The sequence below is a fragment of the Pseudopipra pipra genome, chromosome 4, assembly GCF_036250125.1.
Source record: "Pseudopipra pipra isolate bDixPip1 chromosome 4, bDixPip1.hap1, whole genome shotgun sequence".
NCBI classification, from domain to species: Eukaryota; Metazoa; Chordata; class Aves; order Passeriformes; family Pipridae; genus Pseudopipra; species Pseudopipra pipra.
In genome coordinates this window covers 36273916-36284141 of record NC_087552.1, presented here as the reverse complement: position 1 = coordinate 36284141, position 10226 = coordinate 36273916, and positions in this window count along the sequence as shown.

The window sequence follows — 10226 nt, the reverse complement described above, 5'->3', positions numbered from 1 at the left end:
TTTTCTGGCTGGGATACCCTTCCAACAGTAAATTCAATATTAACATATCCTCACAGCTTCCCCTACTACTACACGCTCATATGCAAAAGTGAAGCACCTACTTGAGTACTCAGGCTATAAAAGCACCGTGGTTAGGTCTGTGACACTGCCTTATCATTATCTGGTGAATTCTGACCTTGAAAAACCCCACAACCTCCATTCAGAAAATCCAGTGTCCAAGAGCCAGAAAGGTCCTGCAGAAGTCCTAGACCAAGAATTGTGAAACCTAGGTGGTTCCAGGATGCTCTCACTGAAAAGCGTGAGCACAGGCCAGCTGGCCCAAGGATTACCATTCTCTCTCAAATGCATTATCAAAGGACAATCACAAAATATTGCAATTCACCTTGAAAATTAGTTACAGTAACCCAGGGCAGTGTTTATCAGTTTGTGGTCTCTGACAATCATGGATTGTAGATATCTGGCTGCTTAAACTATATGGCTATTCCTCTATTGTTACTGATATTAAATCAGACTAAAAAGCAGAGGGAATTACATCAAATATTTTTCTAAAGCTACATGAAAGGGCAAGTATTTTAAATGGACACTGTGAACTCATGATAGGGAGAAATTGTGTGACTGAAATAGGAACACTGTTCGTTTGCAGTTTGGAATTAAATAGAGTGAAGTGTTGTCTAACAAATACATTTTTATCTTAATAAAGTTGGTGTACATTTGATGATTCCCAGTTTAAATACCAGAACAGATAAGTCCATAGCTGCTAAATGACCGAGCAGAATGCATCCAACATATATGATGTCCCTCAGACACTGCTCCTGGGAGGCACATGCACATTCAGACAAGGGCAGTAACCACTACCCTGATGCCAAAAAAAACCCAGGACATCTGGACTGAGTGTTTTCTCTTGGAAAAGAAAACATACTGAAGATGGCTGGCATCAGTTTAGAGAATGCATCAGTTTAGAGAGTGAGTCACTATCTGAGCCTTTTTGATTTTGAGGTGAAGAGATGTACTACTAAAGTGGACATGCAATTTCTCAGTTGGTACCAAATAAATAGCCTTCAGATGCTGGGAAAATTTCTGCAGGAAATGGAAATACATTGGTTCTCTATACATTTTGATAGAAGATTTGAGGAACTAGAGCAGTTCATTGAAAACACAAATGTTGTTGAAGTATTATTCTCACATGGAAGAGTAAACAATAGAAATATGACATCTTTGGATGACTAAATGCCAGAAAGTGCTGTGAGAAAGGAGCGTGAGTAAATAATGATGCAACTAGTAGGAAATTTTAATCTTTTTATGCATACATTCCACACCATGGTTACAAAGGATACCTACTTAATTTAGCACACTCATTACAAAGAGACTGTATGAAGCCCAAGCATATAGAACTATATAGATTAAGAAACAGACATCTTTCAAAGTAACACTTCTTTTTTGTTCCCTTTTTCAGTTTTAGAACTAGTTACCTTCCCATTTTAATATAAAAGGAAGCAGCTCTCATAAAACAACTTTGCTAATGTTTTGCATGGAGCGATTTTTAACACATACTTCTGAGTGTGTATGTTGTTCAGTTTGAGATGTGAAAAATTATTTTTCCTATTGGACAACATGAATATTTCACTCTGCAGTAGCAGTGAACTAATTGAAAGAAAATGATTCATAGACTCAACCATGCTCTTATACAAATATAGTTCATCTATACAACAGCAGAACCAAGCACCAAAGAAAAAGACACGAGAAATATTTGTTGTAATAACATAAACCCACCCTCCCAAAAAAAGCTGTCCAGTTTGTTACACTAACATAACTTTTCAAAAAAAAAAAAAAAATCTATGGTGTTCTACCAGTCTAACAAAGAGGAATACATCATTTGTTAGCAAAAAAAAATCTGGTTAGGTTTTGGCAGATCTGAGGGGGAGAAAATTCCCTGTGGATTTTTATTATTCTTAGCAATGAATTGTAAGATACTACCCAACATTGGCCAAAAAGGATGAAAAATATCCAGGAATTTACTTTTTTTTAAAGTCTCACACTTGTACTAACAAAATGAAAATCTCACAGAAGAAAAGAAATAAAATAACATTACAGCTGATGTCTATATAGGACTTACAGCAGGACAGGTGGTGCAATAAGCTTACAATAGATAATTTACAGAGTATTTAGCAAATGAAAATACATTATGAAATTAGATGATTAAATAATTTTCTTGATATTAAAATAGAAATTAAGAATAAATGAATGAGGTTTTTATAGACCCAAGTAAAACTATATCCAGAGTATGTATCTATATTACTTATGAAACAGATCTGTTTTTATGAAATAGCAAGATGTACCAGAAGAAAACATTTAGAATATTTATGAAACACAGAGAAAATTCCTAGCAGTTTGACTTTTTCCATTTCTTGAATGGAGAAAGAGGAGAGGCACAAAGATATTTTTGTCATACCTTTTCCAGAAATAGAATCAACTGATATACTTGTACCACCTTGAAAACTGAGACTGCTTATTCCTTCTTAGCAGGTTGCAAGCTACTGTCATGGGTGAGAAACATGATGCGCTCAAACATTCGGGTAACAGGTGGCATGGCAAAACTTCAGGAAGACAAATATCCTGGAGGCATCTAGCAAAAAAAAGTGGCGAGCAGAGTGTGTCATTTTAATTGGTTGTACAGCAGGTGCATTCAATTTGAAGACTGGGGCAGTAACAAAGCAACTGTTCCCTATCAAAATTAAATGCTTTTATTCTCCTCTCCCCTACGCAACTTTTACATTTCCATGATTCCTTTTATTTCTGTGTAGTTTTTCAATTTATTTTCATGTAAAAAAGGAAAATCAGACCTGTTTTGTCCCTGTAGTTGGATGTGGAGAAACTTAGTTTATACTCTGCCTTAATGATACTTGTTCTGCCACAAAGCTAAACAAAAAATTGGGCTAAAATGGTTCCTTTGTGTTCCATTCTTAGGGAATTTCAGTGGGTGAGAGCTTCCTGGAAATGACTTATTAGATAGGTCAGAGACATGATACTTGTCTACCCAAACCACCTCAGCATTTCACAATGTCACCCATCTTCTCAAATATAAAATGCACAGGGCTAGTCATGAAAACTACTACAGTAAGATTTGATCCTGCTCTCATTAAAATCACTATTTTTCTACTGATTCCAAAGAACTTGTTTCAAAAATGGTGTGACAAGTAAATAGCACTCTTTCATTGTACAGTTTTATGGTAGCTGGCAGCCTGAATTGTGCTGTGATCTAGCGGCACTTAGTAGTCTTTCGTACACTGCAAGTATAGCTAATCCTGGAAACCACATGAGATGTGACTGTGAGGACTGAACAGCCTGTGCACTTGGCATTGCTTCTAACCTATTTTTTCACACTCTATTTCTCACTGAGAAAACAAACAAGTAAGCAAACAAGAATTTTCAGTCCATAACATAATAAAAAAGCTTGTACAAGCTCAAGCAGCAAGAGAAGGTGATAATTTTGCCCTTTTGTTAAAGTGTCAGCTTGTTTTCAGCTGCTGTCAAACACTTTGTCACAACAGATGCCCATCAGATCTGTTACATGGCAAAATGTTTTAGAACATAAAAGACAAGATGCATGATTTTCACATACTTACCTTTGAAATCTCCAAAGAACTTTTCATTATAACTATGTTTGCTTACACCCACTGCAATTCCCTTTTATTTCCTTTAATATTCTCTTTATCACCTTTTTTCTCATGCTCATGTAAGCACATGTCAAAGTTAAGACATCTTTAAGAGTAACAAAACTTCAGGCTATGATTTTTTCCATGCTCACTTTCGCTTGCTTTCCCTTTGGATAAACAAATTTACTCCAACGTCCTTTACTCCAGTTTACTCCAGTGTCCTTAATATTGTACACTCATGACACAAAGAAAACCTGTTCCTTTTATTCTCTTCTTGTGTATTTCTTTACCTCTTAGGATGCCTACCTCAAGGAGCTTGATTAAATATAAATACGGAAGGCAAGTGTTCCTGTTACCTCAACAGCAACAATATTTGCTTTGGAAATGGCTCTTTTACTCTAGTTCATGGTGAAATAATTTTCTTCCAGATTCTCCTTTCTTTCCACTCCTTAACCTCTAATTTTTTTTCTCCCTATTTCCTTATAGCTACATGAAACATAATATAATGGCTCATGGGTTTTGCAGTGCATTATTCAGATGCTAGGTTTGGACCAAGTGACTATAACTCCTAGGTTTGCTCTGTGGCACAGTAACTATAGTGTTGAAAACCATCCAAATTTTATTTAGGCAAGTATACAGTATTTTATCTGTATTGGTTATCTCTTCTGTCCTGTAGAACTTTTTATAAGCCTGTTTTAATAAAATACATAGTTTATATTGGATTTGAAAGTATTTCTAGATATGCAACCATGTTTTTCAAGCTACAGACTCAATATGATGTTTTATTAACCCATGCAAAGTAATGACATCAAGCTGAGACAATTCCATGCTAGGCTGAAGTGTACATGGCTGAGTAAGTAGAGTCATGTCCTCAGCTAGGCTGCAGTGGATGAAGGGAAAAAAAAGACTATTTTACTCCTTCTGTTCTGTCAGTGGAATTTAACGGAGAATGTGTGCCTCAGCCAGGGGCCAAGCAAGCAGCCAAACATGATGTTGGCCACAGCCAAGATGACCCCTTCATTTGGCTGCAGAATGTCTGCTGCAGAGAGCAGCACTTTGAAACAGCTGTACCAAAGCTTTTGGTGGATTGCTCAACGCAATAGTGAAGGCTCTCACATGTTAGAAAGCTGAGACAAATCAAATAAATGCAAAAGCAGTTAATACCCATTTCCATTATTTATTAGTTGACACTTTGACAGTGAAGGGAGCCATCACTTGAAATCTTTTTTACACACTGGAAAAGTGGCTTCTTTGGTTGGTTGGTTGAATTTTTTTTTTCCTTGCTATGCAGTTTAAAGGACATCTTAAAGACATAAATGTATCCATGAAGGAAGTGTTTTTCTGAGTATGACATATGAATATAGGGGCATTCAACAGATGCATGGCTAGCACTAGACTCTCATTCAAAGGAGCAGATATTGAAAAGATATTGCTACTAGATATTGGCAAACACAACTCATTATTGTCTTATCTGTTTTAACTGAATGCACATTTTGCAAGACAAAAAACAGTTTTCTGGTTGTTTTAATTTCATTTAACTTGATCAATTATTTTAATCTGAAAAGAAAACCAAAATCCTGAAATACAATCTTAAAAGAGTTCACCTGAGGGTTTTTTAGTGAAATATACATCCCACTTCTGAAATGTGAAGACTGCAGAAGGATTTTTTTTCAAGGTAAGATTAATACAGTGCAGAGGGTCAGAATAAACTCTTAATTCCTTTTAAACAGTAGAGAGACCTTTGGCTGACTCTGCCTAGAGGTAAATTTCATCCTAGGTGCAGACTCCAGTTAGTTCATTAGATTGGGTATTAGCCCAGTCTCAGAAGCCCCAGAGGCACATTTAAATACAAGTGAATTCAGAAGGGAACGATCATTGTAAAAACTAATGCTGCACTATTTCTTTCAGGCCAAACAACAAGCCAAATAATTTCATTAAACCTACTTCTACAAATTTTCCCTCACAAATTCCTACAGTAAGAGCATCGTGGGGGCTTTAGTGTTTTAATTTGAAAAAAATGGAACTAACTCTTAAAAAGAATATTTTTTTAATTTATTACAGTGATCAATTATTAAAATTAATAAGTTATTTGTTATGTGTTTGCTTGGCTAAAGTGTTGATTGATGTGCAGTTAAAATAAGCCAACTTTGAATGTTTTGACTTCTCTTAGGTTCAGATTGTACACTGCTCCAAAAAATAGGGCTTATTCCAAGCATGGCATATAAACTGGGCAGAAGCAGGACTTTTTTTGTAAGCTAAGCTCAAGCTTTAAAAGTGAATTGCTTTCATGGGGTTTCTATTTCCTTGGTTGACCTTATATGAGACTGTAGGCTCTTTTTATTTGGATGAAGTGTGTCTGAATTCTGCGATTTGAAATACCCACAGAAAGGTTAGCAGAACAACTTTAACCTTTGACAGTAAGAAGGTAGGAACATGTCAAAAAAATGCTAACTGACATAAACATAAGATGACTGGATCACAAAATTGACCTGACTGTTTTGTGTTCTCTGGAAGAGAAATACAACTTGACTCTAATATAATATAATATAATTCAATTCCTATACATTATAGTGATCCACTAGTTGCAGCGATACTAATTGCTTGCAGAAACATTGCTAATAAATTGAAAGCAGTTTCATTAAAAAGTAATTAGCAGGAAAAAACCCACTAAAAACGAAATTATTTCAATTTGAAACAAAGAAGGCTTCATATTTCAGCTTACTTAAAAATAATCAATCTTGTTTGTCATCAAAATAAGAAACAACTATGAAGTAACTTAAATAAGCTTTCACAATAGAAAATGAGAACTCAGGTATAAAAACTATTTATATGGGCTGTAGGTCTTATATTACTCTATTCTTGAAAAATATCTCATCAAATCTTCAAACGTAAAAACTGAATTTTTCCAAAACGCCTCTCTCCCTACGGGAAAAAAAAAAAAAAAAAGGAAGAAAAAGATTTTGTTGTGTATATCTTATGTTCAATCTCAAATCCATTAATTTCCAAAATGTTTTGAAATATTTGAGCTTACTGGGATATGTAACTACTTGCTACTAGTTATGGTAAATCTGAAGAAAATTCTACAACGCTTCAGAGCATAGGGTTACACAGTGTTACATATTTTCCCCTGTGCTGTCTTTTTCCCCAAGCAGATCTTTAATCTGTAGCATGTATTGAGGGTCATAAAAAAGGACCAGTATTTTCAGACTACTTTTACATGCCATCTTCACAGTTATTCTTAACTACTTTCAAGGCTGTTTTGGGAACCGAAAATGGACATTTCTATTGACAATAAATGATGCAGTGCAATCACATGCCAGTTCCTGATGCACAGGTAGAAAAGAGTGCTCATTTCCCGTCCCCATGCAGCACACGTAGAGGTGGTAACAGCCAGGTTTCTGTGCACAGCAGGTTTATAGGATTTGCTGTGGTACCCGCTTGTTCAGTTCATATGTGTATTGAACCTTTTCCAACTTTGTTTGTAACATTCATTCTGAAAATCCATTTGCTCTGGGGATGCAGTGGAAGGATCAGACTGATCTACCCCATGAGTAATAGACATGACACTAGCAGGCCTTGTGAGTTAGCCAGCTGCTAGTACTTCCCTTTAAATATCAGCTGGTAAAACCAGTCTGCAATAAGCTAAAGTCAGATTTATTTGGCCAAACCATACTTAATTCTTTGGTATGTTAATTCAAAGGAACCAATATGGGCATGCAAATACTCTTACCTATGCTTGCCATATCTCTTAAGCTACTAATCAGACCTTATTTAATGATTTCTGCTGGTCACTAGCCCTGGTCTCCCAGGCAGCCAACTCCATGTCACTGAGTATCTCTTCTCTGGTTTCTCTCCGTGGAGTGCCTTCACGTGCAAACTCTCTCTGTGCAATCATAAAAACCATGGTTAAAACTATGGCTTCTCTCTGCAACTTTTTGTTGAGATGATCTTTACTCAGATCAGCTTGCTTCCTTTCAACATCTTTTGAAGGAAGTGAGCTACCACAAACAAGCACATGGCAGTATGTAAAATTACCTTAACAAAGAATGCAAAAATCTGCATTTTCTTATGAAGGAAACTGATTACACTTACCATGACATTTTTAGTAGTTTCTTCAACCTATATATACACAGGGACATTACAGCCTTTCAGATCTTCCAAGTCCTATAGTTTATTCACTGATGAATATCTGATCAGAAACTGAAGGACATTTGAAGAACACACACTGTGCTCAGTAGCTGGATTTTAAACATAGCATCTGCATATTTGTTGGATGTAAGCAACGGGGTCTAGTACCTGTACCATCCTGAGTACAGGTGAGGGCTATTCCGCTCTTCGTCCTTATTGAGGCACCCTTCTATTGTCCCTGTCAGGACAACACAGCTGCAAAATCTGCACTAAATCATGAACCAGCTGCAAGCTGTGAGCAGCATAAGAAAAAGCAGGGGAAAGACTGAATCAAGTGTTCAGCTGATACACCATTTGACCAACATAGTTAATACTTTGGCCCTAAGGTATCTTTTAAAAATTCTGAACATAGCACAGCCTAAACATCTAAACACTGTGACTATCCTCAGGTAACTTGGTAAACTATGAACAGTGGTGCTGGAGAAACTTTTTAATCTTTAATCTTATCTATCCACTTCAATCCCAGAACAAATGACAGTCTTGCCAACTGTTTTTCATCTTAGATAATATGGTAAGCCAAAAATGGGGGAAATTAGAAGAGAAATGTGCAAAGTGATCCATAGTTACCTGATAAGAAATTAATTCCGTTAGCTTTCTTTTAAACTTCTGATCTCATTAGAGCATTTTTTAATATCTGAATCTTTGTTACAGATTCTTGTTATTTGCAGCATTCTTCGTTTGAACAGTATGGGGAAGGAGTTGTTTTGTTCAAGTATTATATAAATTAAGTATTTTGAGCTACATAAGTATTTCATATTCTAAGAATAAGTTATAGTTAATTAAATGTCAGTATAATTTGAAGTGATGTCAGCTGAACCTAATACCATTCTATGTGGCACTAATACCGTTCTATGCAGTTCCATTCCTTAAGTTATAACATTAAAAACTTATTTAGCAGCATTCATGAAGTCATTGATGGTCACTGTGTATTAGAAAAGGAGCATATGTCAAGAAACATTCTTACTTTTGTCAAAATAAAGTTTAGGTTCTTTTTAGAAACAGAGAATTTAGAAATAAAAATTGATACAATTATGTGTCCAAGAAAGTGATTATCTTTTTTTAAAGAAAAGTATGTGTATTTATTGCTATAAACTTAATAACAGCATATGTATATACATTTATCATAGCAGTGACAAATTTTAATTTCATTTTCATTTTGTCTCAACTTTGAATACAGTGTGTTATATAGTGCTATACAGTGTAAAAATAAATAGAATATTTTCAGTAACACCACTTTTTCAGAATCATCTGATGTTTACAGCAGGACTTACTAGAGTTTTAGTAACAAAATTCTCCTGTTCCAGAAATCAGTATCTTATAGAATAGAAAAATACTTAATTTCTGTGGGTCCATGAAGGACAAAAGTTGTCCTATAGTACTCTGCTGAGCAGTATATCAATAATTACATAGTCATTAAAAGAAGGAGAAATTAATCTTAGAGTCAAGCAAGGGGCTCAAATGCTTCTTGAACTCTGTCAGTGCTGTGACCACTTCCCTGGGGAGCCTGTTTCAGCACCCAACCACCCTCTGGATGAAGAACCTGTTTCTAATATCCAACGTAAACCTCCCCTGACACCACTTCAGGCCATTCCTTTGGGTCCTAACATCCCATATCTGAAAGTTGGAGACCTAAGGTATTTTTAAAAGACAAAAATCAACCAAAGGCATTTTCAGTTCTGCCTTTCAAACACAACAGGAACATTTCATCTCTTTAACAGCTGAGCCCAGGATGTAAATTCCATTGAGATGTATAAAACTTGTACACAATTCTTGCTCCAGCTTGAGTCTCTTTCTCACAGATATGTCCCCACACACCACGTCAAAGGTCCAGTTTTGGTGTTTTAATGCAAAAGATTTACCATAAATGAAAATACAAACACAAGCAAAGCTTTGCAGAGCCTGCAAAGACTTAATAAGGAAATAGTCATTAAGTGAGGCAGCTCAGTCAAGCTTCCTCAGCTTTCCAAGAAGATGATCTGTAGGGAGGAGAGAGCATTTCAGTATGGTAATCATGAATTGTGTTAGACAGGTAAGTATTACACGTCCCCTCTATCACCAAACCTTATTATCTTTCTCACTAGGCTAGTGAGAAATTCTAGATTCTAGAAAATTCTAGAAATTCTAGAGAAATTCTAAATTTCTCACTAATTAGAATTTGTGATGAAGGAGGCCGAGAAGGGATTTGGCCAGAGCTGAATATGTCATTAAAAGATCAACATAGAATCAGATAATTGATATTAATACATATCTCTGCCCTGATGATTTAGTTTTGAAATCCAAATTTCTTCTAACAATGTGCTTTATTTTGTAGCTTTTTCTTTGCTCTCTTACATGTAGCAGCTACCAATCTGTCACACTAACCACAAAAGGACTGTGCATTGAGAA